This window comes from Haliotis cracherodii, unplaced genomic scaffold (assembly GCF_022045235.1).
Source record: "Haliotis cracherodii isolate W230 unplaced genomic scaffold, xgHalCrac1.p SCAF_18, whole genome shotgun sequence".
Taxonomy (NCBI): domain Eukaryota; kingdom Metazoa; phylum Mollusca; class Gastropoda; order Lepetellida; family Haliotidae; genus Haliotis; species Haliotis cracherodii.
In genome coordinates, this window is record NW_027266273.1 from 21,196,838 (window position 1) to 21,219,543 (window position 22,706).

A 22,706-nucleotide genomic window follows, 5' to 3' on the forward strand; every position below is an offset into this window, starting at 1 on the left:
ATGCAAAGATCCCTGAGTCTCTTTTGTTGGTATTTGATTGCTTGATTAACAAAAGAAGCGTACTATTTATAAGACATCGGGACTTTCGGTATTATACTCATTTATTTGTATCTTTGGTATATTGTTTAGATGCAAGACATGTGTAAAATCAAAAAAAATATTCCTGAGGGATTTTTTGACCAAAGTACTTGTCATACGCGCATTCTGATTGATTTGTCGTTTTTCGCACATGAAGTTCATCGATAGGGATACAAGTCTTCTTGCATAATACGGAAAGGGGCGAGTGCTGACGAATTTGTAAATCTTATGTGCGAATATTATTTAAAGATCTTATCGAATGATGTGGATGTAGTGTTCTTGAATTTGCAAACAGAAACAATAATGTATGGTAGATAAATACTTTAATGTATACTTAAAGATCATTGTTATCCATTTTATGACCACAAAAACTACAAAAGGCCGATGTCATTACTACAGTTACAATGATTATGGGTAGATAAGTCCATCTGTCGCCTCCTTTTTTTGCATATTTGTCCCAGGGATAGGCTTCAGATTTAGTGGTCGTCGACAGCATTTGACCCCGGGACTTTATTCCTCTCCGAGGTCGAACGAGTTCAGATGGGACTTAAGATATCATGAGAATCACAATCATATTTAAAGAGGCTCTAATGGGTGTATTCTGGCTGCTTCGTGGTGAATTCTCGTCAACATCTCGCCTCATGTCACGCGTGGGACGAGACGTCGGAATCATTTACAATTCAAATGAGTGACATCTGCCAACGACCGAGCGCTACATTCCCCACCTTAGCGGGTGAGGTAAAGAAAACCTCTAGGTGTATGTGACATCATTTTAGAATGTATATGAATTTTTAAAGCGGTGTTTAACACGCCTAAGAACACCTTGTTATCTTGTTTAATTGAGGGCGTTTGTGTTAAATTATCTTCACACCTTTTCTAATATGTGTACTACCAGGTGATGGATATTGGCTGACCTGAACAGGTCATATAAGGGTTGGGTATGACCGGCGTGCCATGATGACCTGTCACAATGTGGAATCAAGTATTTACTGGAGGTTTGCATGTGATCAACCACGATATTGCTGGAAAACTGCCGATGTGACTTTAGATTTTAACTCACTCATTCACTTTTAATCTTTTGCTTATTGAAAACGATGGAATCCATGTTAAACGAGTTTACAAAATAATACCCTCTACAGTTGTATCTATGTCATATTACGTCTAATTCTTAATAGTGAGTTAGTGAGTGGGGCTGTACGCCGCTTTTAGAAATAATCCAACTATATCAAAGCAGGGAACACCAGAAATGGGCATCACACATGTGGGGAATCGAACCCGGGTCTTCGACGTGATGAGGGAATGCCTTAACCACAAGGCTACCCAACTACCCCCAATATACTGAACAACAAAAGTTCCTGTGACATTGAATAAGAGTTAATGCAAAGTTATGTTTTATACCAAATCTGAAACAATTTCGGTTTACAACAGATAAAAGACTCCGGTAAGTGTTCAAATGGTTTAATTTGCCATACTGACCTCAGAAAATGCGTGATTTCATAAAAACATGAACATGCCAAAATGTCAATTTACAAATCAATAGCGTATGTGTCCACCTCTGGCTGCGATGCAAGCAACACATTTTCGTCTCATGGATTGGACCAGGCGTCGCACAAAGTCCTGCGGGATATCTGTCCATATCTCCTGGAGCATGTTTCGAAGTTCCTGGAGTGTCTTTAGAACACATCTCATCCCACATGTGCTCGATTGGTGAGAGATCAGGGGAGCGAGCCGGCCAGGGGATGACATTCACGTTGTTTTGATGAAGGGAATCCTGAACAAGTCGAGCAATATGAGGCCGGGCGTTCTCATGTTGAAAGGTAATGCCTGGGCCATGACGACGCAAAAACGGTAGAACAACAGGGCCGATGATCTCGTCGCGGTAGCGCTGTCCATTGAGATTTCCCTCTACCACTATCAAACGGGTCCTCTGTCTTGCTGTTATCCCACCCCATACCATAACGCTGCCGCCCCCGAACCGATCTTCTTCCATGACAAAATGATTGACGTAACGTTCACCTCGACGTCGGTACACTCGAATCCGTCCATCGCTGTGGCACCACTGTAGACGTGCTTGACGGTGGTTTCCTCTCAAAATGGGACGTCAGGCGGGTCTTCTGGCGACAATCCCTGCACATCTTAGGCAACGGTTTGTGAAGATATTCGTCGAAGGCCAGGGATGCTTCTTGCAGTCACTGTTGCTGGCTGGAATCGATTTCGTAGGTGTGTTGTTCGAATCCAGCTGTCTTGTCGATTATTGGTTACGCGTGGCCTGCCACTCCGAGGATGGTCCCTGACTGCATTCGTCTGTTGCCAACCTTGCCATAAACACCAAATGGTGTGGACGTTAAATAGTCTTGCAGCATCCTGTTGACTCGACCCTGCTTCAAGCATACCAATGGCTCGCAGACGCTCATTTTTGGACAGACGTGGCATTTCGTAATGTTGAATAATTGCGTAATTTTGTTGTATTTCTGAGTGGTTGTTGTCAGCATGATGCTAAACAATGCAATAGGAATCCCGTTAACGCACATGTTTTTCTACCCATTCTTTTCTACCCAACTTTTGCATGGAATGCATGCTTTTCTGTAGCAGTTGCGTTTTTGTGACTTGATTCCATACATGTACTACAATATTGAAAACCAAACTTTACTTGTTTGAAAAATACACTAAAATATTGGTGTAACGGGAACCTTTGTTGGTTAGTATATGTTAAGAAGCTGTTAACGATGAACTTCACTCCAGAGTTTCTTGCCAGTTTAGAAGTTCCACTCTCCGCCTAGTTATCGACATGGCCTCGTATTAGTCATGAGTATGAGACTGATATTCTAGTACGTAATGGAAAGCGAGTTTGTAGAGAAAAAAACTGGCAATTGGTCGACTTACAACAAACCGGCTGGGACTGCCACTTTGCCCAAACCACTCTCCCTTTAAGAATATTACCTGTTCCACCTCACACTCGTCAGTCCGCACCCCCGTCTATCCAGTCCCCAGAACCTTCGCTCATGTCCTCGAATATGTAACATTCTTGCCATTGTTGTTACAGGCAATTACAGGATAATTTTTTGACATTTTGGAAGCTGATACTACTTGTAACACATTAAGTGTTGGTGCAGGGGGAAGTGGCCTTTGACAAAGGTGTTTAATTGACACCTCCAGGGGGGTTCATCAGGGTTTGTCCATCTCGGTTTACTCCCGGCGTTCACCGTCCTGCCTCCGCAGCACCGGCCATGAGCGACCGCCATGTTTTCTCCCCCAGTCTCCTTAAGCAGGCTGTGTAATCTTAAACCAAATTAAGAGACATTCTTACAAAATCCCCATCCATGAAATTGTATAGTCACAAAGATTTATCGCCGGGCTAAAGATTTGCCTCCCGGCAAAATGTCGCTCAATTCATGAGGTAGACGACGTTTACAGCCTAATCTTGGCCAATCAGTGTGTCCGTTATATCTGATTGGTCCAATCAAAACCAACGATACTTTCATTTTTGTGAGTCTCATCTGGATTATCACCTTTAATAACGCAGGTCATTTCTTCAGTCCGTCCATAACATGCTTGGACGCTATCGTCTTGATGAACAGCGTCCACGACTTTACTCCAATCCCGGAATATTGATTTGGGTATTCCGAAAACAGTGTTGTCAACACCTCAAACATAATATTGAATCTTATAATCAAAATAGAGTAAGAACTACGAGTATTATTAACTGGGGAAAAAAAGATTTCTAATCGATATAAAATCCGTTGTTCACATGTGAATCTGAGCGTAATCCACACGGAGTCCAACAAATCCATGGCCAGATTTTCAAATTTCAAGTTATGAAATGCCAGAACTATTTTCGCACAGAAGTCTGGGGAGGGGTCTACGGTGAACAGTATCGTGTTATGATTCGTAGAAATGAAGGAAAATATCGTGAGATTGAAGTACCCATGTGAGCTTCACCTCGCCACAAAGGAGTGTGTGGGTTGTGAGTTGCTTTGTCGGTAACTTTCAGGGTCGTTTAAATTACTGCCTTGTCAGTAACTGTCCAGTGTAGAGTAAATCGTCCTTTCTATTATCACACGACAAGTCGTCAATAATCGAACCATGCAGGTTCAGAAGGGTTAAGCACAACTTTGGAAAATAAAATATCTTTGACAGATTGAAAGTAACGTAGTTGTGTTTGATAGAGCTGTGCATTTATCGGTGACAGAGTCAGAATTACGCAGTAATGTTAGATAAAGCCATGTTATTATCTGTGACAGAATTACGTAGGTATGTTTGACAGAGCGTTGTGTTTATCTGTGACAGAGTAATAATTCATTTGATAGAGCGATGTGTTTATCTGTGACAGAGTAATAATTCATTTGATAGAGCGATATGTTTATCTGTGACAGAGTCAGGCGTACGAAGTTGTATTTGGTATAGCGAGGTGTTTATCTGTGACAGATTTACGGAATTGTGTTTGATAGTACGATGTGTTTGTCTGTGATAGAGATACGTGGTTATTTTTGACCAAGCGATGTGTTTATCTGTGACACAATTACGTAGTTGTGTTTGACCGAGCAATGTGTTTATCTGGGACAGATTTTCGGAATTGTGTTTGAAAGAGCAATGTGTTTATCTGTGACAGGATTTCGTAGTGTTGTTTGATAGACCGATGTGTTTATCTGTGACAAGATTACGTAGCTATGTTTGATAGAGCGATGTGTTTATCTGAGACAAAATTACGTAGCTATGTTTGACAGAGCGATGTGTTTATCTGTGACAGAATTACGTAGTGATGCTTGACAGAGCGATATGTTTATCTGTGACAGGATTACGAAGCTATATTTGACAGAGCGATGTGTTTATCTGTGACACATTACGTAGTTGTGTTTGACCGAGCGATGTGTTTATCGACAGATTTTCGGTATTGTGTTTGAAAGAGCAATGTGTTTATCTGTGACAGGTTTACGTACTGATGTTTGACAAAGCGATGTGTTTATCTGTGACAGAATAACGTAGCTATGTTTGACAGAACGGTGTGTTTATCTGTGACAGTATTACGTAGCTATGTTTGACAGAGCGATGTGTTTATATGTGACCGAAGTACGTAGCTATGTTTGACAGAGCGATGTGTTTATCTGTGACAGGTTTACGTACTGATGTTTGACAAATCGATGTGTTTATCTGTGACAGAATTACGTAGTGATGTTTGACAAATCGATGTGTTTATCTGTGACAGAATTACGTAGCTATGTTTGACAGAGCGGTGTGTTTATCTGTGACAGAATTACGTAGCTATGTGTGACAGAGTGGTGTGTTTATCTGTGACAGAATTACGTAGCTATGTGTGACAGAGCGATGTGTTTATCTGTGACAGAATTACGTAGCTATGTTTGACAGAGCGATGTGTTTATCTGTGACATGATTACGTACTGATATTTGACAAAGCAATGTGCTTATCTGTGATAGTAGTGATACAGTAATCACGAGCTCCAGCGGCTACAGTTTGTGTAAGTAGTTGTACGAACATGATTATATTAGAACATTTTGTATCACATATATTTCATTTTTCTGCATAGTTCGATACCGAACAATCACTGTTAAACTGCAATAATGCTGACGCAGTGATACGCAGTATTGAATCAAGATGTTTGCGATTAACACATTCGTTCTTGTGACTGAATGCATATGGTCACAATTTGTCCCCCTCCCCCAAAGTGTCATCCTATCGCCGGCTCACTGATTCACCTAACTTTGTGCTGAGCAATCGATCCAGTGTTTATGCACCTGGGCCAATGAGTCATTAAGCAGAAGTATCTGGTTTGTATTACAGTCAGTCGTCTTACTGATTACCGCTTGGTGCCGCTGTGAATAGATAATACAACGTTCGTGGTTGTCAGGTAAATGTCATCTCTGATGCGATACCTCCTTAAGTGTTAATGACTAGCGTGGAAATCTGAAGTTTTATTGGTGATACTTGAAGTACAACTACTTACACGTGACAGAATACACTTAGTCACTGTAGAAGATCGCGTCACTGCAACAGTAGTCAAATTGTTAGCGACATACCAGACATTATGGACTGGCTTTAAGAACACAATTTAAAAACAAAAGATAATGATAGTGATCATTTAAAAGTATCTCCCTTACTACAAAGGTATGTACTAATTTTGAAGTTGTTTATCATATGATACAGCTGATTATTAATTTCATATAAAATTTAAAACATGTATTTTTAATTTCATTATTAAACATCAATGGCAGAAAATAATTACAAGTGTAGATGAATATAGTTTCAGGTTGGTATAAAACCTTATTAAATCTAATTTTGATTGTTTAAAGCATTCTTGCAAGTATGCAAGAGGCGAAATCGTTTACTTCCAAATACAGTGTCTCCTCGTGTAGTTTCCTGACGGAATGACAGGGTAAATGTAATCAGAGTTACCTCCCTTATATTAGATTCCACCAAGTCAAGAGCTGCAAAACCGATTAAGAAAAATGGGTTATAAAGAACACCTAGCACGATCAGGTTTCTAGCTCAGTTCTTGAGCGTAGACATTACCATCTGTATATTTCCGAACAAAGCTCAAACGGACATATTTATTTGATCAAACAGTTTGGGATATCATATGACTTTGCATTATGGCTTGAAACAAATATATATGATGACACCCGAGCCAGTTAGAGCTTTTGATGGTCGTGTTTTATTTTAATCCTAAATTACACTTGGCGTAGAACATATACTCGTTGAAAACGACAGAACTTGTAATTGTAGAGAGTGAAGAGAACCATGGTTACCAATACAATGAAGCTACGCCTTTAAAACGTCATGTCGAACAATGAGGCAATGGTGTTTCGAATGGGACTTTCCCCACTGACAATGTTCACTCACTCACTCACTCACTTACCCATCCAAGCATTATGTGATCTATAACAGAAGACAATGTAAATCTGTGTTTCATTGTTAACAAAATAGAAGACAGATGACAATGCTTGTACCATTGTCAACACAATACAAAGTACAATGCTTGTATCATTGTCAACACGACAAGACAAAGTACAATGCTTGTATCATTGTCAACACGACAAGACAAAGTACAATGCTTGTACCATTGTCGACACGACAAGACAAAGTACAATGTTTGTATCATTATCAACACAAGACAAAGTACAATGTTTGTATCAGTATCAATACGACAAGACAAAGTACAATGCTTGAACCATTGTCGACACAACAAGAAAAGGTACAATGCCTGTATCATTGTAGAAACGACAAGACAAAGTACAATGCTTGTATCATTGTCAACACGACAAGACAAACTACAATGCTTGTATCATTGTCAACACGACAAGAAAAAGTACAATGATTGTACCATTGTCAACACAAGACAAAGTACAATGCTTGTACCATTGTCAACACGACAAGACAAAGTACAATGCTTGTGTCATTGTCAACACGACAAGACAAAGGACCATGCTTAATGCTTCTATCATTGTCAACACGACAAGACAAAGTACAATGCTTGTGTCATTGTCAACACGACAAGACAAAGGACCATGCTTAATGCTTCTATCATTGTCAACACGACAAGACAAAGTACAATGCTTGTGTCATTGTCAACACGACAAGACAAAGGACCATGCTTAATGCTTCTACCATTGTCAACACGACAAGACAAAGTACAATGCTTGTGTCATTGTCAACACGACAAGACAAAGTACAATGCTTGTGTCATTGTCAACACGACAAGACAAAGTACAATGCTTGTACTATTGTTAACATTACAGAAGTTGAACCACCACTCAGTTGTATCATTGTCAACACATTTGGCTGCATAATGTTTTACGCCAGAGCACCATTACACCTCTTAAAATGCCAAAGAACATCCATCGTTCACACAAATATCTCAACACGCAAGCAAACAGCGAATTATTATCAATCATACATCCTATCAATTTAACTTAAGAATTAATTATTTATAAATTTGAAGAGACAAATCATGTCAAGAAATACATTCTGAGTCATTAGAACGGCCCGAAAGTAATCTGTTTATAAGATTTCCTAATTCCGCAGACCAGCGCGAGACGCATTTTCACCTTCACTGAATCAGACACACGCCAGTGTGCATTTGGCAACCTTGGATGTAAGCCTTGTTCTGATTGGATGTTGAAGACGTCACTCATACATATTTGACCCCTCCCATTGGCTAGTAACTCCGCCCTCATTTCCATTTTCATCTCTCCTTCAATCAGCTCATAAAATACCTAGACGGTGTTGTTGTTTCGCCTGAACCTCGTAAATTGACACACAAACACTCAGCAACAACAGAAATGTTTTAAGAGAATCTTGTCTGTCGCGAGGAACTCTCCTCGAAGGCCATCCCTCTGTATGCTTTGGTCTGTTTTAGTCACAGGAAATTTCCCAGTTATCACGCAAATCGATTCAACATACAATATACATTCAAAAGTGTAAATCGTTATGGAATAAATCAAAGCAAATTATCAAAACAGTCGGATATTATATTTTGGCTAGATAGCCTTACCATACATCATAAACGTACAGGCCACCTGAAGCCTTGAAGGATGTAGGGCGGAGGGGGCACCGGTGGTCTTTGATTTGAAAATATCGTTACAGTTGTTAATTAATCAGTGGCGGGTCTTTTGCTCGGTTAGTTTCAATTTTGCAGGTTTTAATGGTAACTTTCCAACTTCCAGTATCCCCCATATTTTTTACACGGCGTATAACTGGGCATATTCAACGTATCCTGAAAAGAGCTATTATTTAGAAAGAACAACGTTATCCTGACCAAAGGTAAGGGGGAGTGAGAGATAGCAAGGGTTGGGTGAACTGGTAAATAAAAAATGGTAACAATTACAAAAGTTTGGTTATACTATGAAATAAAAATGATGAGTGATTTCTATTACGATGCCCTCAATTTCGAGGTATTATCTGTCGGATATGATTAAACACTTGATCTCCCCTTCCCATTTCCCAGTACAATACCTCTCACACCTCCGCCGTCCAGTTCACCTGACTCACCCCCTACCCCTCCTCCTCACCTCCCACCCCATCCCCCACCTTCCCGTTCACCTGACTTACCCTATCCGACGTTCTCATGGACCAGGCCCAGCCATTACCCCTCCCCTCCCCTCCCACGTATGTCAAGCCCTTACTTAAGTACCATCACAAAATACCAGATAAGAACTCAGTGGGTTTTATGACGTGCGAAATTCCCTAAACTTTAGTATCACATGGGTCCTTGCCCGCTCCCTTTACAACAAATGTACCGGTAATTACATATACCTGGCTTTCATGGCAACGCCGGTATACTGCACACTTGTAAACCGGTGTCATAAACCAGGGTACAGCTACTGCCAGAGCCCGGGGCCTAGTGTTAGCCACTGACCAGTGCAACGCATTAAACTACCAGTTTTACTTACATGCTGGTCAATCCGATACATCATGAAACGGGGTTCAAAGGGCAAGTAGACCTCAATTACAGCTTTCGAGCTATGATAATTAGAATAGTTTCGTTCCATCAATTTTAAAGAGATTCGATTTTATGGTCTTTTTAGCGCTATAAGTGTATAGTAAGAAAATGGAGTAGAGTACGACTAACGCTGATGGGCGCCATATTTCGGCTATCCCTGGAGCCGCCTGAACTCACGGGTGTTGGTACTGCGCAGCGGTTAGTTGAATACGGGGACTGTATGCGATTGTTTAATCTCAGGACTGAGTGAGTGAGTTGGTTTAACGCTGCTTTGGACAGTATTGAAGTTATATCGCAGCGTTATTCTCCAGAATTGTATATATGTTAAGGTAATCTAAGAGTAATTATATAAAATCACCATCTAAGACCAATCTGGAATGTTCCTGAACCAGTTCATCCTCGATTGTCTAGGGTATTATGTCTCCGTTCCGTGATATAACTGGAATACTGTTAAAAGCGGCGTTAAACCCAACTCACTCACTCACTCTTGGTGTAGGAACGTCAACGATTGTGCTGATCGTTACTATGGTGAAATCAGCAGTCTCTGTCCTCTGCGACGCCAACAATCGTTGTCAAAAATGGTTTATTGAAATTATTAAAATCATTTTGGCTGCTGCCTTATCGTTTGAGTGAGTGAGTTATATATAACATTGTATTTGCGGTGATTCATCCATATAGCGTTAATCGGCATACAGGTGACCTGTTACATAATCTTCCATGTCCTGGTAGCTGAGGGATAGTACAGTAGACATAGGGGCCGTGTTCGAATCCCGTCCAGTCAATCACTCGAATCCAGGCGGATGAGATAACATGACTGATTAAGTGCTTGACATAGACTCGGTTGTGATTTTGTGTCGGAAGGCTTCAGAAACACCATTCTATGTCGATATTATTTTAAACATCAAAAGCAAAACAACTACAGGCTTATTAAGGCTTTGAACTCAACTTCATAGTGTGGGTATCACTTTCCTGACGACTGGTCTCAACTTAATCTTATTTTTTATCATAAAACACAATACGGGCTTCTGTGTTTGAACTATTTATGCAAGTTCATATTTCAAGAAAATAACACATTCTATAGAAGCCAACTTGCAAAGTTTTAATAGGATTCTTGGCTATGTGCCTCTATTCCCACAGGCAAAACAGATGAAAGGTTCATTTGACGACGCTTGGATGCTTGTAACTAGTTCTGTGGAAAATGTGGTTACATGGGAGGCTGGCTTTTGTAGTTCAGACTCGAAACACAATCTGCTTAACACCGAGTCGTTACCTGAAGTGTATCTACCAAATTGGTTTATCCCTGTGCTTTAAAACTGTTTCCCCTGCCGACTATTGCTGTCATTTCCTCTGTTATTAGTATCTGAGAAGCGCCGGAAGCCGCAGGCGTGTTATTCCTAACATGGAGGATCCGAGGGCTGATTTTCAAGCTGCCTGGCACTTTTATGTTAACCTTTACTGAAATCCTGTAACTAATACTACTTAATTTTGTGTGATGTTACATGATTTAACAATGCCTTCAACACTCGCCATTTGGCTTCCTCGGGATGCAGGCAATTTTCCGAATCAGTCGTTTGGAAAGTAGCTTTCAAGTCATCCTCGGGGCATGCGCAGTTTAATAACCGAGGCCTGTCATTAAGGAATATGCGAATTTTAGGCAGCACGCGCGAAAAGATGGCTTACTAATCCTCGTGTCAACGGATGTATAATCTCTGAAGATTTTTGTCGCCAACTTTTGAAACTTTTAAAATTTGATAATTAAAGAACATCGTAAATGTCCGACTTGTTGCCTCTTTTATGAGCATGTTTTATCATGTGGAGGATGTTGTTCGATTGTTCGAGTGGAAAGATTGCTGCAACAGGCTATCATTTAATATTAATGACTCCAGTTTGATATTTTTACACAGTTTACTCAAAAGGACATTCTTTGAGACTGGCGTTGTTATCATTAATGTGATTTAAAAAGACTATGACACATAGACAGTGTTTATCTTTAATGTAATCTGGTGGTATTGTGATTTCGATCACTGACTTGGGCTATGGAACCCACCAACTAGCACGACAGCACCGTTAAATTAAATTTCGTATTTCTCATCGCACAAATGATGACAAAAACGATATAAAGTTAAAGTTCTTCCCTAAAAGCCAAACTACCTATACGCGTATGCAGGTGTGTGTGTGTGTGTGTGTGTGTGTCTCTCTCTCTCTGTGTGTGTGTGTGTCTCTCTCTCTCTGTGTGTGTGTGTGTGTGTGTGTGTGTGTGTGTGTGTGTGTGTGTGCGTGTCAGATCCTACTCCGACGTAGCACCTTCAAGCGACCTCCCGTTCAATATTCCTGATTATTGTTAGAGAAAACATTTCTTTGGTCACTGGGAGGTGAATCAAAATTATATTCCAGTAACTTCTAAAATTATTTTTCATTATTATTATTATATTAGGAAGAGTGTGTTGAGTTTGAGGTTAGCACGTATTGTCAAGGGCGAGATGTGTGTGAGACGTAGCGTACACTCTCTTAGCATTCAATGATTAGTGTTTTGAAACATGAATGTATGATAATTAGTCAATAATTAGCTCAATAATATACGTTATGAACAATATGTTAAGTCTTCCTGTGACGGCACTGAACACCTGTCTTAGAGTTGTATTGTGCAGTAATAATCACACTTTATAAACTCATATAAGGTATGATGTTTTCTCTCTGAAAAACCTTCCTTTGCTAACCATACCCAACATTAATTAAACATTTAGAAGTTTTATAGATAATTGGATATACCACTATAAATGTAAAACAAATTATAACAAACACATTTTATTGTTAGTTTTCAACAAAAAACTCAGATTATTTGTATTCATGCCAAATATAATAACAAATGCACACCTCCTTTTGCAAAAACCCCCCCAAATATCCGCGTTTGCCATCTGGCTTGGAAATAAACACAGGTGACAAGAACACCATGAGTTATGTCCCCTTGTCATTCGACTCGAAGTATTCCCGCTTGTTTCTCTAGTATTTGGTTGATCCACTGCTGACCGACGGAAGTACTTTCAAATCACAGAGCGGAAGGAATACAGGAGGAGAAACAATACGCCTTAACCTGACATTTGGGTCATAATCCCTGTTGTGATGTACGTAAGGTTTGTTGTAATTAGCCCCGAGGTGAAATAGGTCGACACCCTTTGGTAAAACACGGACAGAGTTGTGGCCCTTCCTTCTCGGTATCCGGCATCATAAGATCGGTGACAGTTTTCAGTTCGTAACCGTGGTGATTGTGTGCTAATGCGCCTCATAGATGAACGGTGCTCACCCTGTCGACCACTGGGTGACCAGTCCCGGTTCGACTGGCGTTCAGGTCGACAGTGTATGGGAATCGTCACGATATGCCTGAAATATTTGTTAAAAGCGACGTTAAATCCAACTCACTCACTCACTCACTCACTCACTTGTAACATTACTTTGTAAAGCGCTACCCTCTGGTGAACACCGTCCACTACAACCCCAGTATCCATACAAACAGATACATTTATATTTCAATAGCACCTTGAATGAATGGATAAACGAGGGAGACAGAGTGAGGACAGATTTCCACGTGTGATTAAGTGTGGCCAATTGGGTACGGATTTGCGGTGGTTTTATACACCCAACCATTGTGTTCGTGCCTGCTACAGGACAAGCTTACTCTTTCGCGAACACCTGGTGTCATCACTGATTTTCAGTGATCCATTCATATAATTTTCACCGTTTTGGGGTTGGTGGGACCTGGAGTGATGTAGGTCAAGGACGTTTACCTCACTTGCGAAGCCCACCAGCGCGATCAACCTGGAATGCAGACTTACAATTTACGGATTCTTCTACTACCCTCCCCACTCAGGATGAAGAAGCACGTGTAGATGGACGTTACCATCATGTCTATTAAACGATACACAGAATGCAGACTACTTCTCTTCTAACCACAACTAGTCTTTTTAAGGTTGGTGCTGTCATATTTCGGCCCCCTGACTCCCCTGTAATATTGACTGACCCCTAAAATCCACCCGTAACTTTGTTTTGGGTGCTTAAAGAGGGAAAAATTCCCCTCTCAAAGGCTCTTATTCACGCAATATCTGGCGGGTTCAGCGCTGTTTGTGTTAGCTTATTTCAGATTTAGCCGATTTCAGTTAAACGTTAGTACAATGCGCGGCTAAACATACACCTGACCTCGCTGACCCGCAAACCACGAGCACGGGTTCGTTTAGAAGCAAGACGTGGGCCACACAATGGCTACCCCACAACACCCAGAAGGCTGTGAGGCTAGGTGTTCGTGGACGATAACACCTCGTGGGTGCCAATACTCCCCCGATACAAAGACGTTATGGTTGTGTAGAAATGTTTGACTATGGATATTCCACCACCCCGTACATTACCCGCCGTGTTGGACATGAAGCCCAGGCGAGAGTAGTCCTCAATCACGTACTTTGAACAGAACATAACATATTTGCAGACGCTTTAATTCACCCATCGAAAACGCTACGCCTATTTTAGCGATATCAGAAGTCATATCAGTTATTGTTAAGATTATATGACATATTTAAATAAACTTAAAACAACATTAAAACGGGCACAAGAAGAGATTATGCATTGAAAGTTACAGATACGCAAACGTTTTCATAATAACGTTCGAGTAAGAAAGGGAGATAACTCTAACTGACACGACTTCGCATGCCTTGTGCAACGAACGTTGTATACTCTTAATGTTGTGCTGGTAATAAAAAAAGGAAGCGATTCCGTGGCATTTGATTGGCTAACCTAGCAATAATTTTTGCCACGCCCTCTTAGAAACTACTGTGTCCTGATTGGCTGATAATAGAATGGGCGGGGCTTGTGTGAACGATGTCACTGATGTCGTACTGTTGTCTACAGTTGTATGTCTGTTAATCATTGAATAACCAGTCTATGAAGTAATTAATATAGACTATATTTATTTATAAGAATTGACTTCAATATGTTTTTTTTACGTTTATGGAGATATAAAGGTAAAAACCGATGTTTAAGTTTTGCCTAAATTCGCTACGCGAACTTACAGTTTCCACAGTTTTACCTCAATAAACAAACGCAAAATGTTTTGGAGTCAATTCTTAAACATTTCCTGATTTTAGACACGAGAAAGGGTCCTCGGTGAAGTTAAAAATGATATGTCATCATCTGTCATGGTTTGCACAGTATCTTTAATTAATTGTTTACAGTTGCCTACTTGTTTGTCTGTTGGATCACAAACAGAGTGCAAAGACAAAAAGAAAGAATCATCACACATTCATTTTTCATTTTTGAAAAATACGATATGGAAATTTATTGATGTTAATGCAACTTTAATTGTTGATAAAAATCCAAAGCTAGGCACCAATCGTGTTACGATCAGAGTGTGGAGCGGAGAAGGAGAGGAAGCGACAAGATGGCGGGCAACGGACATTTATGACTATGGGTATAGCGTCTATCTACTCTTTATCAATCTCTCTTCATCTCCCTTGTCTCCGCGTCACAATGGCTATATTTAAGAGAAACTGATCGTGACGAATCATAAAAAATACAGAGGTAGCACATATTCGCTAGAGAATAATTTTCTTAAATATGGCGTTTCTACGTTTGTTTTCCACATCATTTTCGTTTGAAATGCGATACTGCTGAAATGTTATCACAAGAAATGTACAACTGGAATTATTTAATTTCGAAACCAATATTGAATTTCCTGTTTTTCTCTAACCTGTCAGGACACGAGTTGATGGGGTCTATCCCGCGTGGTTACACATTAATATATTTTTTTCACGATGACACATCAGACAATGATTCAAGTTTCATAGCGAGAATACAGAGGACACCAAGAGGCACCATAAAAGGACATGTGGAAATGTATGCCCTTGTAAATGCCTAAATGCCTCGTAATATGCACATCTGTTTCACTCGAGAATTACTGATAACAGTCAAAAAGATATATGACACTTTGTCGTGCATAATTTCACTCGGTACCGCTTGACTCTGGTGAACATATTACTGATCTAGTCAAACGATACAAAACCTGCATTAAATTGCATTGTTAATAAGCGTTACGGTCACCGAGCTGTCTAAGATGCAGCAACTCACAGTACAGAGTTGCCTCCCTTATCCCGACTAGGATCCACTGATCGTACTTTCGAATCCCAGCTTCGCCCTCATAATGATCCTTGGTTTGTGAGCATCAGATCGATGCTCATGAGAACTGGTAAACGTCTACGTTTAATCCCTGAATCACACTTAATGAGTGAGTAAGTTGTGCTTAACGCCGCTTATAGCAATATTTCAGCAATATCACGAAAGGGAACACCGGACATGGGCTTCATCATCTTATTTAAGCTAATACGCCGAGATATAACTAACATACACCGTTTAACCACTTACTCGTTCACGAGTAGGGCGGTCGGGTAGCCCGGTGGTTAAAGCGTTCGCTCGTCACGCCGAAGACCCAGGTTCGATTCCCAATGTGTGAAGCCCATTTTCTGGTGCCCCCGCCATGATAATGCTGGAAAATTGCTAAATGCGGCGCAAAAATCATACTCACTCACTCGTTCACTAGCACCAGCAGGAATCGGAGGTTTCAACAAATATAGTGCGTATAATTCATGTAAAAGCATAGCCATCAGAAACATACATAAGAGCATGCACGATTACACCTCGTCTTACAGAACAGCGGCGTGTCTCGTATGTAGCTGCAGCCGGGGTGTCTTCTGGGCCCCTCGTCGTTTATGTATTTACCTCACATTCCGCCCAGATCGCAAGGTGGGGTTTGAAATGTAATTACGCTACCAACCCAACTGTGTTCCCCTGGTTTTGCCCTCAGTGTATTTCCAGGTTTGCTCTTTTTCATTTTGTTGCGACCCTCTCACACCATTTGTGAGGCACTGAAAGACGACGCCGGAGTCTGTGTATATACAATAAAAGTATCAAATTTCAAAAGTTCTGTGAAACTTGCGTTTCATGTATGTGAAGCCTGCTCCTATGAAAGACATGTTGTATGTTAGTCCTCTTGCTTGCTAATTCACAACAATAATTTTCTGGTCACCTAATCTTTACCGCGCTTTATATTCAATAATTCCTCATTAAATACTTTTTACGGGATCTAATATTCTTTTATGAAAGGCAAAGTTATGAAAGGTGCGCACTCTGAAAGGTTTCCTTCCCGCTCGTCTATGCTGGGTTGTGTGTATAATAACAGTACAGCTCTACATGCAGGGGAACATTGCCTGTGGTACGAGAAAGCCCTTTCACCCCAGCGTTGACAAATCCGACAAGATTCCAAATGTAAATTCTCTAAGTAATGGCCAAGCACGCCCGCTGCTGCCTGAAAGTGTAAGTATTCTATGGTCTGGGTTCGGTTTTTCGCACCTGTTGGCGTGGGATCACAGTGTCCTGATTATAACTACATTAATTTAACAAAAAGGTTGACGGTATTTAGCCGGAACAATATTGGTATGATAGGAATAGAATAGGGCCTTGTAGTGAAGGTTTGTTCCGTTCATTTGTGATAGCTGGCACCATCAATCATGACGTTTCTATACATCTGTGGCAGGGCGGTTTGAGTGATTATTTGTAATATGGTCATGATCAAAGCCCCTCGATCCATCTCATCACGACGCACGTACACACACGTATTCTCCTGACTAACGAAACACATTTATTTCATAAGATCTTATTATTACTTTCTTAGTCTATAACAAGGGTTAGAATTGAAAACGTAGGGTTTTGTCGACTTTACATTTTTTTGTTACCAGATACCAGTGTGTGTTGAGTAGCATGTCGTCTAAATGATCTAAATGAAATTGTATAAATATAATTTATGTAATCTCCAGCTTCTACAGAATAACCATCAGGTCGAAAGTTTGAGATTACGTATATTTAAGTATTTATTTGAATTCCCCTATGGAAATTTACACAAAAGAAGATTTGCAAATGAAATTCGACAAAGGCGAGATTGATATTACTTTCGTTGGAACAAGTGTTAAGGGAAGCAAATCATGATGTTTCTTATTAAAGATCAACGTAATATTTAAACGTTTGTGCTGTGTTGGGAACACCCCTCTAAATTTAAGTTACAAATCGTCGATTAATAATATGATTATAAGGAAGAAAATTGATGGATGAACTTCTTTATCATGAGTAACACAACGTTTCGGAGTATATACTTACTCCTTCATCAGGTGAAAAAATGCTGTGAGGCAGAGAACATATATATGTACCTGTAAGAACAACAAAGATAAAAAGATAACAAAGGTTGGACTGACAAGATATGATCACGTACCTTCGCTGTCTATATACATGTACCCCAAAACTCAAACCGCCAGAAGTCAATATGTAAAGGATATAATAGTATTAACATTAACCATAATTCGTTTTCAAAGAAAAGGAAACACCTGATATTGAACAGAATGGCGTATGTATGTACATTTAGTGTAACTGCTCCGGTTACCGGAGTCCGGGTTTAAGCGCAGTGGGCTTCCTCTGGATGATTTACAATCAAGTTTTATAGCATCTGACACTATCTGAGAGTAAACACGATGAACGGATCGCACATATTCTGAATGCAGACACAATCTGAAGAAGAAACAAGCTTGTGTTGAATGCCTACGTCCACCCGTAAGCCTGCGGGCCGACACAACATAGTTTAACGAACTTGATATCAGTTCCGAGTTGGTATAGGTTCTCCCGCTAAATAACTATTCGATCATGTGTTGTATCTACAAGGATTTTACGATTGTTGTAATTTATTATTTGTTATGAATAATAAAGTTTGAAACAATGATAAAACTAAACGTATACATTTCACGTAGGATAGAAAAAAAATGGTCAAAACGTGTAAATTATGATGCTTCCAAAATGAGTATTATTTCCTTCTGATTTGACCCATATTTTATACTATTAACCGTAAATGTATCGGCAATACCTGTTTCTGTAAAAAAAGTTTAACAAAATATACGTCTTTGTATATCTATCATGTGTTAGTTACAACACTGGCTCCAGACAAACTCTATAGTTTATGGGGCGGTGGGGTCGCCTAATTATTAAAGCGTTTGCTCGTCACGCCGAAGACCCGGGTTCGATTCCCTACATAGGTACAATGTGTGAGGTTCATTTCTGGTGTCCCCCGCCGTGATATTGCTGGAATATTGCTAAAAGCGGCGTAAAGCCATACCCACTTACTCTATACATTATGCAATTTCAATGTTTGCCCCTGTTGCAATGTGAAATAGAAAATATTGCAAATAATATTAGTTATATACTTCAACCACCACCATTGACATTTGTTGTATACTGTGGCCCTATGACCAATAGTAAAAGCAAATATACGATTGATTGATTTATATGACTATCGTCTTCTACCTATTTCAACATCATTAATCGAGCATTCCATCTTATTGGTATGGGGGCTGTATGACTGTCCGAAAGAATATTGTGAAACGATTTTACTCTATTCTCCGACTAAAATAAAAAATTGGTATATTTAGCTGTAAGAAACAAGGGCTGTGTGTGACGGTTAAAATATTACATTACTAACGAATAACTAAAAAATCCTTTGTCTCAAACTAACTTCCTCGGGTCCCTCTGAAGGTATAATGGTATCGCCCTGTATGCGTGTTGGCATTCCTCTATTGCTACAAAGTATACTTTTTGACCCGGCGCAAACATTTTACCGTAGATCTGTCAATAATTGCGTCATCAGCCTGCGCTCGGCCTGCTTTAATGTGTTGCTGATAGCGACCGTAGTTCGACGTAGGTGTTGAAAAGATTTACGGTACAACATTAAAATAGTCAAAGAGATTTCAAGGTGGCACCGACAGAAAAAGAAAACAGTGGTTTTCGCATCTCGCCGCTTCGCGCCCCACTCTTTGGCGAAGGAGCGCGAGGAAAGATTGAAAGTGCCGGAAGGATTTTTTCTTCATTTGCTGACATATTGAATAAGGTAGGCATTTATGTTTATTTTTAGTTATAGCAATATTATGACGTCACATGCGGGGATTTCCCGGAAGATTGTGAAGTGTTGTTGCGAGTAATTAGACACCATTCGTCGGTTGGTGTGGGGTAGCATCTTTCAGATACTGCGCCATGTGACGGTAGTGACTATCTACTAACAGACGTGATCAATGTGGAGGCGTGATTTGAGAACCGTGGACCGTTTTAGATCATAGTTGTCTGTCATTATGACCCAGTACATAATGGGAATGAGTAATGTGTAGTTGACTTGCAAATATCGAAATGATAGTACCACAGGTTCGTTGAACGGTGTTCTGTGACTAGAAACACACAGCTCCCGATATGTAGAACAGTGTTGGTCGTTATTGAATAGAAGTAAGTTTAATGTTGGCAAATATTTCAGATATATTAATTTACCCAAGTTAGAAAATATCAGATAAATTAAGACAGATGGCAGTTTTATGTCGCTGTTTGAATGTGAAGTATTCAACAAGTATTAGTGCAGATCATTTGAAATATTTGCTGATTTGCCACGCACAATGGAGACCTGTTCATCCAGACAGTGCAGTTTATTGTTGTGCGTATTAACAGGTTTGCGGATAAGCGACACGTAGAGTAGTGTATTCTAAGCGACAACAAATTGATAAGTGAACATTGTTTTTCTTTCTGAATAGCCTTCTAGTTTGTGGAACATTGATGTAGCGATCAGGTCCTGTCTAATACATTTTGCTACTGACTTTAGTAATAAGTTGCTTGAGAAAAATCAAAACTCAAAGACGTAATTTAAGTATGAAATTATTATTATTATTATTATTATTATTATTGTCATATAAGAAGCTATTATATTTAACGCCGAACTCAGCAATATTGCAGCTAAATGACGGCGGTCTGTAAATACTCGAGTCTGGACTGGATAATCCATTGATTGATAGCATGAGAATCGATCCACGCAATTGGGAAACGATCAATTGAATCAACCAAGTCAGCAAGCCTGACCACCCGATCCCGTTAGTTGCCTCTTACGACAAGCGTAGTCGCCTTTTACAGCAAGCATGGGTTACTGAAGATTTATTCTACTCCGGATCTTCACGGGGCTAATTTCTTAAGCTTTAGATTAGTATGATTAGACACAAGTGCGCCACTTATTGCCGCCTTCTCCCTCTATAAAGTTAAACATTATGTTACATAATGGAAAATGGCGTTGTGGAAACAGTGCACAATACACACAGTACTGATGTAAAGGGGTATAAACAAGTTGCTGGAAAGTTATTTGACACATAGTGTTAATTATTCAATCCCCATTATTCACAATAATATACTGTAATGCCATGACAGATTGACTATTTCAATATTAAAGAATTGGGTGTTCTTTAACTGCTTTTGAGTAGTATATGTCTAAGGGTAATGTCAGATCAACATTTACTGAGCGAAAATGTCATGAGACAAAATCATTATTGGTCTTCTAGAGAAACAAAAATCCGAAATACAATTAGATTGCCCACAACCACATAACTTTCAATATGGGAAGGCTTGTTCGCAGCATGTAATCATGGCCAACAGAATTATGAGCCTTTGCAAAATGCACTACATAAGTTAATATTTACAGGACAAATAAAAAACCAAAACGCGAAACTGCGTTAGAATCGTTAGATGTATCAAAATGTGTTACAAATATACTCTGTAGCCACGAATCTACGTATACACCTATACCAAGTGATAAGGGATCACAATGTTTCCTGACTTTTCAGTTACCCTGAAAACATACACCCCCACCAGATTTCATGATTATAAATCCAGAGCTACAGATAAGCTTTTGGTGTTGTGGGTATTTTACCCATGCATTTTAAAATCATTGGGTATCAGTAATTCAATCTGCGTATTCAAATTTCTGTTACCCACTAGTTTTTACAGATGTGGGTATTTAAGTTAAATATTTAAAAACACTATTCATCTAGTCCCTGCAAACTGGTGTCGTGTGGGTTCGAGAGCTTTATAGGACTCAAAAATACCACGATACTTCCACAAGAAAGTGTGATGGCAAATGATCATGATGTAACTGTCATCGTGGAGTTTGGCAAGGTTGACGGAATGCCCGTTTAAAATTCAAAATAAGTTGCTGATTTGCTAATCGAATACGCAGGGTTACTTCACAATATTTTGATGATACGCACAAGTTTTATTTTTGTAGCGTATCTGTAATGTTCGTTGCGTATTTGATACGCTTGGATGATATTTTACTGCGTATTTCTGCATTTCTGATGCGTATTTCACGCAGATACGCAGCTTATCTGGAGCTCTGAAATCCACATGGTTTTCATCCCGACATCCCAATTTTGTTTAAAACTTTAATTGGCAGAGAAAATCATTGGGTTGTAAATAGTAGCATGCTTGGCGGTCTGGCCATGTTAATATTATCTCCACTAAGTTAATAAAATTATATTTTCACTCACAACTGAATGATAGTTAAACATTAAAATATAATTAAAAGATGCACGCTGATAACAAAAGGGAGTGGACAAAATGAGCGGTATTGGTTGTTTGAGTTAATAAATTCTTATTTTTTTGTTTATTTTCTGGCTTGTTATAACGGCTGAATCAGTCCCGCCAAATAAAGGCCCCAGTCGTGACGGTTGGCCTGCCATAACCGAAGCTGCATCAACTCCAAAGTGAATTAGAGATGAAGAGTTTATACAACATAATAACTAATGTTTGATATTCTTGAGTTTGGAAATTATAAGCATCACCGTTAGAATCTGCAGTGTTCGAAAAAGAAATGTTGGATCTCTATCTTGATAAAAAAAAATATCACCAAAATATATTATGAAAAGAGGTAACCGTCAATTAATGTCGCGCGCGCGCGCGCGTGTGAGTGTGTGTGTGTGAATACTGCGATCATATATTGACTATTGCGATGCTTGTTACTGAGTTTTTCTGAGTTCTTATGATATACATTAACCGTAATTAGCATCAGTTGGAGCACCTGCTGAAACAAGTCTCTGGGTTGTATCTAACAAAGGAATGCTGGTAATACTGGCCTCAGCCGACAGGGGACGTTAAAACGGCCATTTCCTTATTTCTACGCAGTGGCTGAAACAAATACCAATACATATTATATATATTTGTTCACAAATATTTATGAATTTCATTTAATGTACCCACGCGTTTATTATTTTAAAAATGCCTAGCTAGAACTTTGTTAACTTT

At 39.6% G+C, this 22,706-nt stretch overlaps 1 protein-coding gene across 2 annotated transcripts in view; it reads left to right on the top strand.

Annotated features, from left to right (window-relative positions):
• Positions 1-22,706, top strand: part of LOC139465880 (sonic hedgehog protein-like) — a 154,303-nt gene that overhangs the window by 53,907 nt on the left and 77,690 nt on the right. Inside the window, exon 1 of one of the 2 annotated variants that reach the window (XM_071247853.1) lies at positions 19,443-19,491. The exons of the other annotated variant lie outside the window; for it this stretch is intronic. The gene's annotated coding sequence lies outside the window, so the exon portion shown is untranslated. Of the gene's footprint in view, positions 1-19,442; positions 19,492-22,706 lie in introns of those variants that run through there. 2 annotated transcript variants of the gene reach the window in all.